At 39.7% G+C, this 17,439-nt stretch overlaps 1 pseudogene; it reads right to left on the bottom strand.

The window, feature by feature from the left end:
* Positions 1–16,814, bottom strand: part of LOC120847018 — a 32,572-nt pseudogene extending 15,758 nt beyond the window's left edge.
* Positions 16,815–17,439: the final 625 nt, after the last annotated feature.

Raw genomic sequence — 17,439 nt, 5'->3', positions numbered from 1 at the left:
AGGCTGGTATTTAACTATTAACTATTTCCTGTTCCCCCATAATAAATATTAGCTGTTGCACGTGCTGTAAATTTCTTGAGCGTGCTCCTTTTGACTCTGTGCATTATTGGATAAGGTTACTCGCCGTTCAAGGGGAAACAGAAAATACAAAAAATGAATGAAATTAATGAATTAATAGTATCTCCTGAGCATCACATTCCAAAAAGACTAATTCCTTTTGTCGCTTGCGGATTGTTTTTTAATTAACAGGTGTTTTAAAAATGCAAGTTAGGATTTCAGATACAACAGAGATATTTGTTTGCAAATGCCTCTAAACACCACGAATATGTCTTCTGACTGAGATTTAAAACGGAATCAAATACAGAGATTCCTTAACGATTAAGTGTCAGTTCCTCAATATAAGATTTATGGCGTGTAGTTTGTTTCTTCTAAGTAGAGCTAGGTATATGAAATACTTCATGACGATATTAAATATTTTACATTTTCTTATAGAGGCCTTGAAACTCGACATTTTTATTAAAAAAAGAGAGCAAACTATATCCTATAATCTAATACATAAGGGCATTGCAGGGGCAGATAATAAGTAAAATATATGTAAAAACAGTTTCAAGACACCATAAGCACTTTTTTTTAAATGTTCCCTGAGAAGTTTCTAAATCTGCAGAAAATTGATGAGGAGCACAAAATCAGCACTGTTTAACTTACCGTAAATATCGTAATTTTTGTGATCACTAGCTGCACATCAAGCCATTCCTCTAGTGTTTTAAATTTCAAATTCACCTGGAATTATACGGGAGACCTATTTTAATTTCGTTAGTCGTTGTTCTAAGCTGCAATTGCCACTACACCTTTAACCTCTAGTTAGGGGGTATTGACGACGTAAAATGTCCCAATACATTAAAATTGTAAATGTTTCATCACTTGTTAAAAGAAACAAGGAAGCCGTGAATATTACTCACTGAGTTAATAAATATTAAACATAACACAGCCCCAAGTTTGCAGGTAATAAAAGGACACAGATATATATCCGTAAACGTCTCTAACACTGCAATCTCGGAGTTGTGTTATGCCTAATCTTTACGAGTTCGTTTGCGACCTGACATTTTATTCTCTAATAAATGTATTAAGTCTTATTGGTGAATGTAATTGCTCCTATAATTTAAGGCGTTGATTATGAACTTAAGTGCAGACCTTTTTTTTATATGTTGAAGTGGAAATGAATGACGACATGCGCATTAGGAGGGACTTTGTGTGTTTTCATTGCTAATAGTGCTAGATGTAAGTCCTCATGTTAAGATAAAACTACACGCGTCTTCACCCTTTCATGAACGGCACCAATAATCCAAACATACGCGTAGGACGATTGGTGGTGCCAGCGCACTTTTTACTCGGGAATTTGCATGTGATTTGGCAGTCTGCTCCAGTAATATAAACACTTAATTTTTTGTAGAACTTTAGTGTGTACTTACGAAAGCCGCAAATATGGCGTAATATTTGACGATGCTTTCCGTGTCATTAAACTTGCTCGCAAGCGCAGAGTCGATGAGTAAGTGGACCTCAGGAGTGATTATTAGTGCTAAATAAAAATCATTACAATCAAATGACATTGGCAGATCACTTCTTGTAATCAGTACACTACATGCAAGTGCGTCACCACAGATTAAAATTGCTCTTAAAAAATGTAACTTAAAATGAAGAATTTTTTTTTCCAAGTGGCGTAATCGGCTACATTGGACGTGAGGTCAGAAGCGCAAGAAGATACAGAGCAGTTTGGATAAAACACCATAATTACATTTCAAAATATTTGCCATAGCTGGTCCATTACAACTAGATATTTGTTGTTCATCGTAAAATGTCAAGTAGCAGTCGTTACAGTTAAAAAAAAAAAAGAAAACTGTGCGCCAGGCTATCTTCTTGCAAAGTTTAACCATGACAGCACCGAGGAACCGAAACAAAGGAAAAGAAGAGCGACTGATGTCCACCTGGATGCGAAATCAGCCTCTACAGTGGGCTCGAGTAGTGTGGAATCACGAACTGATCTCGCAGTGCCGTTTCGCGGGGCCGCAGAATAAAAACGTTATACTATGCTGTCTCCTCAGGTGCAAGGTTTTAGGCGCATTACTCCTCTATGTTTTATGGTGTGGCGATCTCTAGACGGTCTAAGTTTGTCATCGAATACAGCTGTAAAATGATATAGCTTTTTAGTTGTAATAGCTGCTTTAGGAAATTTGAATGGGAAATAAATCCCTAATTGAAATGTGAGAAATAAGGCGAATGTTATTAAGGGAACCACTAAATAAAAGAGCTCATGATCACTTCATTATAGCCTAAAGTTCACTGGCGCCGAGAACGTTGCACTGATGCTATCATTTATGCAGTTAAAGTGCCGTTTCCTAAATATATTAATTCATTGCTTAAGTATGCCTGGCTGCGACATTGTTATTTAAAAAAACGAATACTCCAAGACTACTAATGACGTACGAAATTGTAATGCAATAGAGGTTGTTGCAGCAATAACGTGGTTTCTGATTCTAGATTCTACTTCCATAGCAAAATGTGCTGTTTTAATTCCAAGCTATCGCTCAATTCAACAGTGTTCTTCAAACACTCTAGAAGAGTGTGCTTGTGAAAACAGCCCTTAAGTAGCTCAATAATGTTTTCCCGTAATATCAAGTGGTGCTAGCATGTGCTAAAAGTTTTTTTTTTTTAACAAGATAAAATGAGCAAAAAAAGTAAAGCCTTGGCGCAGTATGAAACCAGTCAAGGTATCGTGCTTTTCTTGTAATATTTTTGTAATATTTTTTTTGTTTTATTTTCAGGAAGCTAGAGCATCAGAAATAATCGCCATGATTATGTGATAACTACCAGCCAAAAAAAAAAACCAAATATATTCTAATATGCTAACGTAAGATTAAGCAACAGGCATAGTTAATATAAGGTCCGGTTCTCTGAAATATTGCGAAAGATTGGGAAAAGGTATTGGTTGTGTCATGTAAACATGTTTTACCTCATTCTACCTGTGAAATGTAGAATAATGTGATATATATGTGGTCTCCAGGAAGGATAAAGAACAAATATTCATAACGATTTGCGCAAATTCTGCTTTGCTCATTTATGTGTTATTACCTGCATATGTTTAATACTGTAATTTATTGTTTCAAGTCGTGATCTATCTTTAAAAAATTACGCAGTTATTTTAATTGTTGGCTAATTATTTTTTTAGTTATTTCATTTCAGTGACCTCAGAACGAAATCGGATGAATTTATGTCTTAGTAGGTACCGAATATATTATTGTCATATTGTCAGAAACTGGAATTCATGACGACATTGCAAATATTGAATACTTAACATCTTCCTATACAGTCTTTCGTAGAGATCGTGAATATACTTTTGGAACAAAATATGGAGGTGGTGTGCTAACAGCTTGCAAAGAGTCACTGAATGCTCATAGGCGAAATGAGTTGGTGACGTGTCAAGAATCGACTGGGTCGAGATACCGCCTGGCGAAGGGTTCAACATTATACTTGAAGCAAAATATTCTTCCCCTGCTTCAGATGCTGCTCACTTTGTCGACAACTTTAATTTTCTTGAAAATGAAATTGACGTGACTAGATATCGCGTGACCAGATATATACGGCAGTTTTGATGTACCGAAAGTTGGCTGGATTTTAGCTCGCATTAGCTTAAAAAGCTCCTGCTCACGTCAAAAAGCTTATTGTTTGTTTGGCTTTATAGATTTCAACGATTTTACGCCATACAATATGTTCGCGAACTGGTCCAGTAATAATTTGGATCTGGTTGTATCTAACATTCCTATTTGGGAAGCGACTCGTGTGGATGACCCGCTCCTCACTGCCGACGCTGATCACCCTCCACGTACAGTCTCGTTTTTTTTCTGTTTTTGATATATCGGTTTCCTTCTGGTGCACTTCGGTACGCATACAACTCTGTCAATCACTTTGGTTTGTACAAATATTTTGAGCATTACAATCAGACGGATGTCTTACAATACTCTGATGTAGATGCCATGGTGGATAGTTTTACAGCGGTAGTAATTGTTGTCACGACTCTGGTCGTTCCTCAGTTTCACAATCGTCCTGAGACGAACCCTAGCTGGTTTTTAAAAAAACTACAGTATTACTTAAGATTAAAATTACATTATCATAGATTATGTAAAAGAATGCGACTGGGCTGATGGTATGAAAAAATAAAACACATGTCAAGATATAACTAAAACGCTGCTCGCTAGCGACTGGTGGAGCGTAAAATATACAAAAGACCCAAAGAATTTTGCACTATGTGAAAAATCAAATCATGAAAAGTCTAGGAATATAACTCTGTGCAATGTGTCAGCTATCCAAAACGGCACCATGACAGAACAGCACACGACAAAACAGCAGGCGACAAAAAAGCACAGTCAAAACAGCACGCATCAAAACAGCACAGCGTCAAAACAGCACGGCGACAAAACAACACGCGTCAAAATAGTACGCGACAAAACAGCACGGCGTCAAAACAGCACGGCGACAAAACAGCACAGCGTCAAAACAGCACGGCGACAAAACAGCACACGTCAAAATAGCACGCGACAAAACAGCACGGCGTCAAAACAGCACAGTGTCAAAACAGCACAGCGACAAAAAAGCACAGCGTCAAAAGGGCACAGTGACAGAAGAGAACGGCGTCAAAACAGTACAGCGTCAAAACAGGACATTGACAGTATAGCTAGGGTCTGGACTTTTCGGTTTTTATTATTTTGAAATTCGGCGTTCTTTTTCCGTTTCTAATTCCAAACAGAAGTTTTCGGTTTATTGCGATTAATAATTGTAGACTCATAAACTTCGCAGTTCTTTTCAGTTTATTGACGAAAACCAGTATGCTGACAAAAGTGCAATAGTTTTTAAAAGCGTTTGTTTAAAATGTATAGTGAGTAAACCATGTACTGGTTTTGTTATTTGTTGCAATCTGTGGCACCCGACGGGACCTGATCTGCAAGACGCACTGGGGCCCTGTTCTGATCTGCCATTATCGTCGTGTGCTCGTATTTGTTCAAAGGACGAACATGATCGTCACTATATACTTCGGTCGGAGAGGAAAATATAAAAATCCAGAAATTCGCAAGCATTGTACTTAGTGCGTTTTTTTCCCCCATTTGCACGACTGCGAGAGGTGATAAGTTCGCGCCGACCACAGAAACGACAATAAAACAATCGTAATCATGCCCTCCTTTAGTAGACGGAAGCTAGAGCCGTTAAAAAATGTGCGGCATGTACGGACGGCCGTGATCTTCATTGTTCAGTTCATGATTAAACTCTTTTATTTGAACAAAGAATTCTGCACACAAAAACCTGTAAGGTGCAAAAATCCAGCTTTCGTCCTGAAGACACCTGCGCCCCTGGAGCTTTTTTTTTTTTTTTTTTTTTGAAAGTTGAACTGATTTTGAAAACAAGATGCAAACTGCGAAAGTTCTGTCGCTGTGCCGCTTTGACGCTGTGCTGTTTTGTCGCGTGCTATTTTGACGCGTGCTGTTTTGTCATCGCGCTGTTTTGACGCTGTGCTGTTTTGACGTGTGCTGTTTTGACCGTGCTATTTTGTCGCGAGCTGTTTTGTCGTGTGCTGTTCTGTCGCGTTCCCATCCAAAACGTCCCCCAAATTTGCTTGCGAGTTGTTTTCTCGCATTATTTCAGTTCATGCTTTTCCAATATGGAGAACCCCTTACGCGTGGCATGCAACATTAATTTCGATGATTATTTACCATTTACTTGTATTATGGTTCAGGGATTGATTGTAGCTATTAGAAAACATAGTTCTAAGCTATTCTCATGCTCAGATGGTTTTCCCAACTTTCTTGAAAAAGGATGTGTCGAATGCTTTGATGCTGTTCTTGAAAAAGTGTTCATTTATCGATAGAGGACGCTATCTTTCCAGATGAATGGATATATTCGATAGTTGTCCAGATTTTCAAGACAGGTGTTTCTTGTGATCTTATTAATTATCGCCAATTATCGCTTCTCAATGTATTTTCAAATGTGTTTGAGAAGGTGGTTTAAATGACTATTTTAAAATAAAGTTTGTTCCTGTGCGGCACGGTTTAGTAACAGGCAGACCTGTAGAGAATTATTTGCGCACATTTTTTTATCTTGCTTTGCCAGTTGTTCAGAGTCGGGGTCAAGTAGAGATAATATATCTGCATATGTCCAAGGCCAGAGATAAAGTCAATCAAGAACTGTTACTGCTCAAACCCAGGGACTATTGTCTCAGTCCTGAATAATGCCTAGTTTAGGAGTTATTTTTCTAAAAGAGAGAAGTGGTGTAAGGATATCTGGCGTCTTGTTTCATGATTCAAGTTTGATGTCAGGAGTGCCCCAGAGCTCGAACCTTCGACCTTTGTTGTTCCTTGCTTTTATAAATAATTTGGCGTCGCCTGTAAGAAGCTCTGAAGTGCTTAAGTTTGCAGATGAAGTGAAGTTGCTTCGGCAGGTCACCTCCATCACTGACTGTACTTTGCTCCAGGACGACATTTGTTCAGTGCTAGAATAGTGCAATTCTATCACTCTTTTTCTTAAATCCCTGCAAAACAGAAGTCATGTCCCTGTAAAGAAAGTGCACCCATTCATCGTATGTATACCTTGTAGAAAATAAAACTACCAGTTGGACCACACAGATACGGGACCTAGATGTGCTTGTGGATAACAACCCCCTTTTTTTTCTCACGTAAACTCCATTATTAGCCAGTCTTTACGTACGCTGGTAATGTTTCCTTTAACTAGAGCATTTAGCACTCATCCCTGTCTTTGGAGACTATACAGTTCCCACGTGCGTTTGAAACTAGAATTTGCATTTGTTGTGGGGAACTCCATGTCTATATCAGCAAGTGAAAGTATAGAACATATTCAAAAGCGATTTCTACGCGTTATTTACGACATACATTTTGGTAGAAGATGTTTTTATGAATATATTTCGATTTTAGCTACGCTAATATTGTGCACTTTATGTAACAGAAGGTCTCTTAGAAATGTTTATTTTTTGCGAAGGTTATTTCGTAAGCCAATATACGGTCCTATTCTCCTTACCTATGTTCAATTCCGCATTCCGCTTAGAACGAATTCTAAAAATCTGACAGTATTGAACCTAGACCCCATTCAAGATGCATCACCGGTTTTGCGCATCCAACATGTTTTAAGCACCCAATTTCCTGACGTCGATATTTTTAGTACGAACCTGTCTTTTCTAAAACGAATTTGTTTGCCTGTTTTAATATGTATATACACATGCTTGTGTGCTTGCATATCACACAACTCTCTAAGGTCATATTTTATATACCTACTTGCCGTTTGAGCCTTAAGAGTTTACGCGTCTTGTTTATTGTGTATTTCGAATGTGTGTGCTTAACCCAGTAGGTTTTCGAGCTGTTGGTCACTATAAGAAAAAAATGATTGTTTTATTGATTGATTGATTTATTGATTGAAGGTCGCCTGAACTGAGATAAGGAGTGGAAATTTTAACTCTTGTTTTGTTTCCAAGAGACGCTAAAACCCAAAACGTTCACAGGCATCTTTCAATAACACTCAGGAAATTCATGTTATTATTCTATGGAGGATTATCATTCACGTGAAAAATAACAAAATCAAATAGTGATCCGGAAAAACAGGCATCGATTCGATGAGATTGACCATCGATCCCTAGCAACACACTATATGTGCTGTTGGGAATCAAGATGTATGACTTTTAAGCATATATATTTGTGGTGAATATGTATCCCGTGTTTCGCGTTTTACCGCAAAAGCCCTCAGGTTGTAAGTAAGCACGTGAAAAACACACATTGAACATTACAACGTGAATAAATGTCTTTTTAAACAAACGCACTGGAAGATATAGAGCTGTCAGACTTTTTACCAAACATATACGAGCTTCAAACACGTATTTTCAACATAAATATTATTTGAAGGTCGTCAGGTTTATGCGATTTTATCATATTTTTATTTTTTGCTTATTATTCCGAATACGTGTACTAAAACGTAGAAGGCGCTGAGGTGAAAAATTTTGTGCGTGATGCGAGTTATTTTACTATTCTTTTTGCACGCACTGGCAATTTTGCAACTTGATTTTGCTTATTATTGAAAAATGTCTACCTAAATATTTTAAAAAAATCTTGACAAACATGGTATGTGAATTCAGTACTGATTTACCACTTTGGGCTCGCTCCACTGCTGTTACGTCAAAGTGTTTTGAAGCACCGGTTGATAGGAGGTGCGCATTTGGTGGCTGCGGTGATATGTCATTTCCTGCAGTTAATTCAAAGTTCATAAACTTAAACTTCTGATATTAACATGGTATTACCTTTCAATCTTTTAGTGTACAGCAAAAAATATGATGGTTGCACCAAACGAAATTTTAAGCACATGAAGTATTTTATTGAGAGAGTAGCAGTATTCTTTTTTCTTCCTGTCTCACTCGGACTAATTACAATTGCTTGAATAACTTTACAAATTGTCCAATCACTAAAGTTTGAACATAAAGATATATGTTTTTGTTATATATTTTACCTATATGTATATTGTAGAATAATTATATAAATGTTGATGTGTTAGGGAATGAAACCATAATAAAGTATAATAAAATGACCACGGTGAGCGCGAGACCTTAGCATTTTGAATGTGCTACATCTTTTATGAATACCTTTGTAATTGTAAACCTTGCAACTTTTTCTTTTTGTGGTAGGAGATCGCGGTTTGTAAAAATCGAAAACAGAAAATGCCTTGAATAATATCATCTTCAAGTTATTACTAAATGCGAAAAAGTGTGCTCTACATTTCTGATAGCTGTACCAGCCAACAAAAAGTCCTTTGAAACTTAATACCTTGTGAAGATTGTATCTCGATTTCAAATATTTTATGGGCCAGATGTCCTGCTGCATTGCGTTCGGCAATATTTGAGGGCGATATTCTCAGTCGATCCCCAATAATTCCTTCCTAGAAAAATAAATGTTGTTTTTTATTTATTTTACCTTTAGCCACACACTACTTTAGCCAAACACCTTCGCTATGTAAAAACTGAAAAGTAGAAAACAAATAAATTTGACAATACATAAACATTGAAAGGAAACCAGCATTACAGAGCACTAACGCGCCATCAAGACGAGTACAGGATTCTGTGAAATGTGTAGGAGTTTAGTCTTGATAACTATAGTAATAACCCAAAAGTTCACAAAGAAATATTTATTTTACGACCATGAAGAGCCTTCATTAGAGCCTCATTTACAGTTTTGTTTTATATTTGTTACGTTTGCGCTCACTTTTTTCACTGACTGGTAAACTTGTTTGTGTTCTTACGCAAAACTGCTAGCATACAGGTTTTTCACTTTTAATGTTAGACTGAATGTAAAAGAAAGGAAACATAATTTAGTTTAATAAAAAGTATTCCGTTGAAGTTAAGATATAACTCTTCCAAAGGACGAACAGCAGAGCATGTAACAAAGTAGTATTCCAACATTCAACAATATTCACATTTAAAGAGTGTAATTTGGAGCATAAGGAATTATCTAGTTTGCGCTTAAACATTACGGACTTTTTTGCGTTTTACGGAGATATAGCCTTTTATCAACTATAATGTTTCGCTAGAAACATTACTTCTCCCGATAATTCTATTGTATGACAAGTTTAAATCAAAATGTGCTACCTGTGAGAGAAAACTAGTAATCGTATTACTTGTTTCAGCGAACTGTGTGACTATCTCAATACTTAACTAGGCTTACCGCATTTGGTGTTGAATTGCTCTCCAACCAGAAATGAATATAAGTGAGTAGGATAGTAAACAGATAATGAGAATTGCGCAAAAGCACACACACAAGGACAAGTAGAAGAGGAACACAGACACAGCGCTGACTCACGGCTTACTCTCTTGTTCGACTTGTTTAAAGCACACCACATGTGAACAAGAAGACAAAGAAGAGAAAGAAAAGAATCCCAGATGTAGGAAATCTTCACTATTCGAAAAACTTCTAACGATAGAATACCAAATTTAAAAAAAAACATTGATACATGGAATATTTTTAATAACTACGTAGCACAGCGCGATTATTTAAACTGACATATATATATATATATATATATATATATATATATATATATATACATATATATATATATGTATATAAATAGGAAGCATAAAATAAGTCATGTACGTAGTTCTCTCAGAAGTGCACAAAAGGTGGATTTTAGTAGGGAAAGCTCGAGAGCTAGTTTTGGTCTTGTAAAAATGAGAATAATATTTGTAAATAATCCAACATTGGACAATGCTTCTTCCGTCGGTGCGAATCGATTGTAAACACAGTTTAACTTCTGTCTAAACCGTGAAAACCCTAAAAGCTGACGAGCAGTCTGAAAGCAGAAAGCTCTCTATCAATTCCACCTTTTCTATTCGAGAAAGAGGGGAGACCTCCTACTCTCTGCAGAAAGTAGCCCAACGACTCGCTCTTTTTTTTTAGGAAATGAGAAAGGAGTGCGAGGAGGAATTGATTTTGTAGGTCGGCCTTTTAGGGTGACTGATATGATGGTAGTAAGAAAATTAAGGCAAACGCTTTTGTTCAAATCTCCTGCCCAACTGTTGTTCACCTGCGTCGTCCACTTCCTGCTTTTATTACATCCTAGCACCTCTCGTCAAGGGCCCATCCACACGCTTGCGACTCCTTAAGAACGAGTACCTTTAAACATATTAAAACCTGTTTCGACGAGAGAACACACTGACAGGCTGGCGCCATCTATATGGTGAACCTGGAGCTGCATTTCATTACAGCGAAGGTCCTGCGGTATTTGCGAGGTCAGATATTCGTATCGTCCATGAGAAAGGGCCGTTTATAACATTCACTAAAGTGTTTCAAGCCAGGAAAGAAAGAATGGTGTGCAAAAAGAAATGAAGATATACGGCACCACCATGTGTTCCACGACCACCCGATAGATGGCGCCAGGGTATTCTCTCGTCCTCTAAGGAATTTTAATATGTGTCAATGCACACGGTCCTAAGAAGCCGCAATTGTGTGAACGAGCCTTGAGATCACCAGACCTGTCTCTAGGCTCGGTTTACTCGTCTCCGTCAGCGACGAAGGTTTAAGTTATCACGTTTTTTCCTCGTCGTGTATCACACACATCGAGCCACGTTTTAAAAGGATACTTCAACAAATTTTAAAATATTCCCGTCGTGTCCTCGAATGGGCTGAATATGATCCACGATGTCCGTAAATGACAATCGCACGTTTGTATTTTGAGCCTGATGGCTGTATTTTTCGTTACAAACGGCCCACTCTGGCAAACGCTTGGAGAGCAGCCAGTGGAGAGCACATGACATCTGCCGGAATTGTGACGTAGATTGTCACGGAACGGGAAAAGCTGCGGCGAGGCTGACGCCGAAAGGATGTCCTAGCCGTTCCAGCCACAGAAGCGGCGGAAGCACGCCAGCGATCGGGCCACTGCAACTAACCCTAAAGCTGCTTTTGTACGAATTTTGAGTGACAGGTTAATCTTCCATAATCTTGTAAAAGGACAAAAGCGACTTTTGAGACACACAAAAGAGAGTCTCGGGAAGAGGGGACTTCCTCCGTCTCTCGTCGTGGCAGGAGGCGAGACAGTCATCGTCACAACCTGTCAATGTTCATATACTCGGCGACAACGTTTCTTGGCTATGCAGTGTGAGGCACGCGTTCTCTCTCCGATGTTGAGAGCTGAATAAAGCCTGTGCGCGGGCTCTCCTCCTCTCCACTGCATTTCCAAGGAACGTTGTCGCGGATTATTGACGGGCATTACAAACGAAATGTTAGCGACATTCACTAGGTTTTCTTCGCTAATCGTTTAATTCGTGTTAAAACTCTTTTTCGTGTCTTTTTCGACAAGAGCTTGCGCAGATTGGTGAGTCTGATGTGATAATGCTCCCTTGAACACGAATAGATCAAGAAATAAGTGTCAACATTTTGTTGCAGTGTCCCTTTAAGAGTTGGTTAACTACCCCAGTACTGGAAATGTTCGCTCGATATACTACAGCATGTAAACTTGCGCTTGTAAGGCACTTTAGACCACCAATAAAATCGGTTTCTCAAGTTATCGCTCAGCAAGTTACTACAGACCTGCTAGCAGGTGGTAGAAATTTATTGTGAAGAATTAAAAAAAAACTTACCTCGTTAAAAAAAAACAGTTTTGGCAAATTTATGCCACCACTCCGCAGACGGTGCTCGCGTAAAAAGAATCGCTGCCGACAGGTGGCGTGCGCTGTGCCCAGGGAGCGCCGGTCGATTAGGGTTCTTTTACGAGATTGTTTGCTATCAACCCGAATCGGCCGGCGCTCCCTCAACGTGGCGTACGCCACCTGTCGGCAGCGCTTCCCTCTACGCGTACATCGCCTGCGAAGTGGCTGCATAGATTGCCCAGAACTGGTTTCTTTTTTCGAGCGCGGCTCTTAGCCGCCCGTTTCCGGCTTGAGCAGCGTTTCCGTCGCCGTCGGCGTCGGCGTAACCGTAACGTATCGGCGTGACGCGTCGCCGTCGCTATCGGCATAACTGTAACGCGTCGGAGTAACCATAACGCGTCGGCGAAACGCGTCGGCGTCGCCATCGCCGTCGGCGTAACCGTAACACGTCGGCGTAACGCGTCGCCGTCAATGTAACGACGCGGTGCATTATGGGTGTGACTGCTGACTGCTGCGCACGTGATTCACAAAGTTATAATAACTTTTGGAAATGTTCGCTAAAACACCCGGTATCGCTACATTAAGAGGTGCCACTTCAAAAACTTAGTACAGGAAAGAAAATCAACATCAAATGCCTAGTTTTAAAATTTCAGATCTTGATATTATTTCAGCATAAATGGTGTTCTCATACCACGCGGACTCCGTCGGTGTCGGATACTGTAACGGCGGCTCCATGTTGGGTGTCGTGATACAAGTTCTTCTCAATTAAATCTGATCGTACCTGCAAGTCCCATAACAACATCAAAAACAGTAAGAACGTTTAGGTACAAAAAGCTTTAATATAGCTACAATGTAAATATTCTGTATCATAATAAAACTCGAGGAGAAGCACTTAATTACTTAATTGCTCTTCTTATATGCTTTTTATATCCTATTATATGTTTATATTCGCTTATATATATAAATATTATACAGGGTGTTTTGTTTTTATTGTTACACATTTGTTTAAACAAAACCGTGAAAGCCGCACTAATGCGGTTTGTGCAGGTGGGTTATACGGCCAGGCGGACATTATGTGAGTGGCTAATCTTTGCGATAAGTTGCTAATTAATTAAAATTTGTTAATTAACGTTTTAATTAGCAGAAATAGACATATGGTTCTAATTAGAAACTTGTAGAGCATCATCGAAAACCACTAAATCACCTATTTTTGAAAGGATATAACGCTGGGGCAACATTTTACAGCGTTCTGTAAAAACGCTTCATTTGGACGCGTTTGTATATTTCGGTTTCTTATCGGAGCGCATCACCACGCCCGCAGTCCTGCTCCCCAGCGGCTGAGACGCGCAACACACGTGCGCCGTAGTTCCCTGCATTCTACGAAGGAGGCGAGGAGGTGGCTTCGCGCCACGACCACCGGGGAGCAGGATCGCGGGCGCGTAGATGCGCTCCGATAAGAAACCGAAATCTAGAAACGCGTCCAAATGGAGCGTTTTTACAGAACGCCGTAAAACGCTGCCCCGGCGTTATATCCTGCTAAAAATAGTTGATTTAGGAGTTTTAGATGGTGCTCAGCAAGTTTCTAATTGAAACCATGTGTTCATTTTCAGTAATTAAAAAGTTAATTAACGAATTTTAATTAATCAGCCGACTTATCGCAATATTAGCCACCCACATACTGTCCGCGTGGCCGTATAACCAACCTGCACAAACCGCATTAGTGTAGCTTTCACGTTTTTTTTTGTTTTTTTTTAACGAATGTGTAATAAAAAAAACACCCGGTATATTTATTCGCTGCTTATATGTGCTTGGATTTTGAATAACTGTCTACCTTTGCGTTGGTTCGTAATTATGCTGCAGAGATTAAATGCTTTATAATAACTGTGCTTCAAGCATGAAAACACAAAACAAAACACAGTAAAAGTTATAAATGTTCCCCATATTTCGATTTCTCAACATTAGTTTAACTGCAAACATATTTTTTTTTTGGCTTTATTGTAATTTTTTTTATAGTAGGTTTATATACGGTATCCCAAGTCACCAGGCTTGATCTGAAGTGGACTGTAAAAATTGACGCCTTCACGCGGCAATCTAAACTTTTCGTCAAAGGTGTACTTCACATGCCGGCTTTTCTTGTAGAATTACAAAGCGTAACTCACTTCCTGTAAAAAATGGTGCCAAAAAACTTGCTAGGATCAAGCGTGGACGGCGAGACGCGTTTGCTGCACGTATTGATAGATGGCGCTGGGAGCAGCATCGAAAGGTTTAGCCGACCAGTGAGAGAAAGCAGACGACACGCAGGCGAAATTCGTTGGCAGCAAAAGCGCCGTCGTCGTGCAAACACTTTTACAGGGAAGCTGTATACCTCTACCAGCGAAGGAAAGTTTCGTGTCGTCGTTGTAAGCAAAACACTCCTGGCGAACAATTGAAGGCAGAACAGCATATCTCTTTTGATATCAGGCATACAGCATACAGCTCAGTATCCGTTCCAATAAAGAAAACCACAAAACAAGCATCAAAACCATATGATGCATGAAGGCGTGTGTGACCAATATGAACACCCTCCCACGCGTTCCGGTAATCATTAGGTTTGCAGCTGTTTCGAAAGGGGTTGACGTCATTCGAAGCCCTCGTGTGAAGTGCAAACCGCATAATTGAGGATAACGGCGCCTGCTGCCAAGGCGACGGCAGCTTGCGACGTCGTGAGGGACGTCCCTAGCCTTTGATATATAAAAGAAAAACCCGCCTATACCCCGTTTCACCTTACATCCGGACTCAGCGCATGCTACGAGCTATCTTAGCCAATCCCGTACTGTGGACGTGGCCTGTGATACGCTTTCCGTGCGTCGCTGTGCCCCTTCTCTAAAGTCACGCGACACTCACATGGCCTCCGAAAGGCTCCGGTGGCTCGTAACATTCGCTGCGCTTAAACGTAAGATGAAACGGAGTATCGCAACTGATTTCGTTGTTGCTGCAGCACCGCGATGAATAGGCCACGCATAGTTAGGACTCCCGAGGAGCAGCGGGAATACTAGGAGCTGCAAAGGGAAAAGAAACGCCAATGCGACCAGCGGTGGCGTGCTACGACCGGCGGCGGCATTTCGTGTAGTGCAGTAGGCCATCGTTCCAGGTGATACCACAGCTTCGCTGAGCAACCAACCACCTTTACAGCGTAGATGGTAGCCCCCAATTTTTATTTAAAGGTTTGCTTTTATTGTTCGCAATTTTCTAACCACAGGTAGATTACAAAAAGATTAGGTTAATTCTAATAAACCACGGTGGTCGCGAGCAGTCTCGATAAGGAGGTAGCGGCATCTACCTAGGCGATTGTCAAACACGCCCCGCTACTCAACTTGGTCGTTTGAGTCGCCGCTTGCGGTTGAGCCTGGCAAGATTTTTGGCCCTTTTTTTTTTTTTTTTGAGAAAGAAAACTACGCTTTGTAATTTAGCACAAAAGAAAAACCCGACTTGTGAAATACACTTTTGACGAAAAGTTTAAATTGCTACGTGCAGGCGTCGATTCTTACGGTCCATTTTAGATTGAGCCTGGTGAGTTGGGACACCCAATATTTGTATTATAGCAAACCGAGATATCAGTATCCCTTTTTTTAACAAAAACGATTGTATGTGATCATTTATTGCAAAACACTATTGATGTAGCTGCCATAAAATAAGTACACATCACTTACGTTGCGTGTGAGCATAGTATCCCCATCAAACGACGACAACTGAATTGTGTCCGAAAACACAGACGTTCTTCGTAGATTAAGCACGAGGTCCTGGTTAATTCTTAAGGTGAGCTCGCCCGCCGAACTCCTTTCTTCGATAAGCGTCGGGAAAACTTTTCTGTTTTTGAGAATCCCTAGGAGTGTAGAAAAAGCGCTGGGTAAGATTTTGTACAGTTTATATCTTCGCAATTCTCAAACATATTGCGTTACAAGTTGAACTTGATTCTATCTTCCGAATAATGTGACCTTTTTTTCGTAGTAGGAAAACGAGGAAACATTCAGAAAAGCGATGTATGAATCGGGTACTTTCGCTACTTAAGCAGACAATCATGAATGCACTTCATTCCGGACAGACAATTTTCGCTTCGAAATATTTAGAGTAGTCGCGAAAATTTTATCCGATTGCATGTTTCACATCCAATAAATTACAATAATTTAAATTGATGTCTTTGCAGCGGCGGGTTACTAAGCATAATGTTTAGTTGCAGTATACCGTGAACTTATAACATTCGAAAGCGTTAAATATTTTTGCAGTCATAGGAAGCACTCTTCTTCTGACCTCTCTCTTATTTCTTCAGTCACTGCATATTCCTTGCGTAAATTCGATTAGAGTCACTACGGAAACAATATGACAACCTTCAGATATTTATTTTTATTTTAAAACTAAACAGCATGGGCGCTGCTGTTACTTGATTTCAAAGGTCGAGCATTATCCAGAAGTGTGTTTATAAAAAAAATCATTAAAAACTAACTATATTCAGGGGGTATGGTTGGTTGTGCAGAGCCAAAAACATTGCACAGGTGGAAACATTTTACTAAAGTACAAAAGCACACTTACCGGCATTGCAGATCTGGCTATGATATATTGCACAATATAGGACTATCAGAACGAGAATCGATCCTCGCGCCATTCTAAACAATAATGACTTTGCTTCTTTGCAATAGGCTTTGGGCATCAGCGATTGGTAGCCTGCCAATTTATAGAACTCATTAAAGGTCAACTTTCTAGCTTACTACGCATTCAGCGTGCGTCATGATCGCCTCTGGTCGCCTTTTTCATCGTTAACGAATCGTTGTATAGGTCGCTGCAGGGCCCACTCATTGTGCCGGTCATTGCTCCAACATCAGCTTTCTTGACTTGTTTAAATGCGTTTAAAAGTGAGATGAGTCAACACGAATTTCTGTACAATTCATAGCCTATGTGTGCAAGCTTTTGTAATACGTATTTCTTTGAACACCACACAAACCCACAAAGCTAGACTAGGAGGGCTGCCGGATGCATGGGGCTCTGCCGGGCGCGAACGTATTCGGGTGTGATGAGGCATGTTAACACGGGAAAAGACACGCTGACCACATAGTTATACATAAATATTGCAATATAACGTTAATGGGGCAATGGTGGAAATATCTGGCCAAGGCAAATTTGGAAATGAATTTCCAGCTTCTTGGTATGCCATGAGGTCTTAGCCGAAACTGAAAGCTAAAATTAAAGGAGGTGTACTTGGATTTGTCAAGGAGTATGTCTCAAAGTTTCAC

The sequence above is a fragment of the Ixodes scapularis genome, unplaced genomic scaffold (assembly GCF_016920785.2).
Source record: "Ixodes scapularis isolate PalLabHiFi unplaced genomic scaffold, ASM1692078v2 PGA_scaffold4__175_contigs__length_147842914, whole genome shotgun sequence".
NCBI lineage: Eukaryota > Metazoa > Arthropoda > Arachnida > Ixodida > Ixodidae > Ixodes > Ixodes scapularis.
This window is presented reverse-complemented; position numbering and strand designations above follow the sequence as displayed.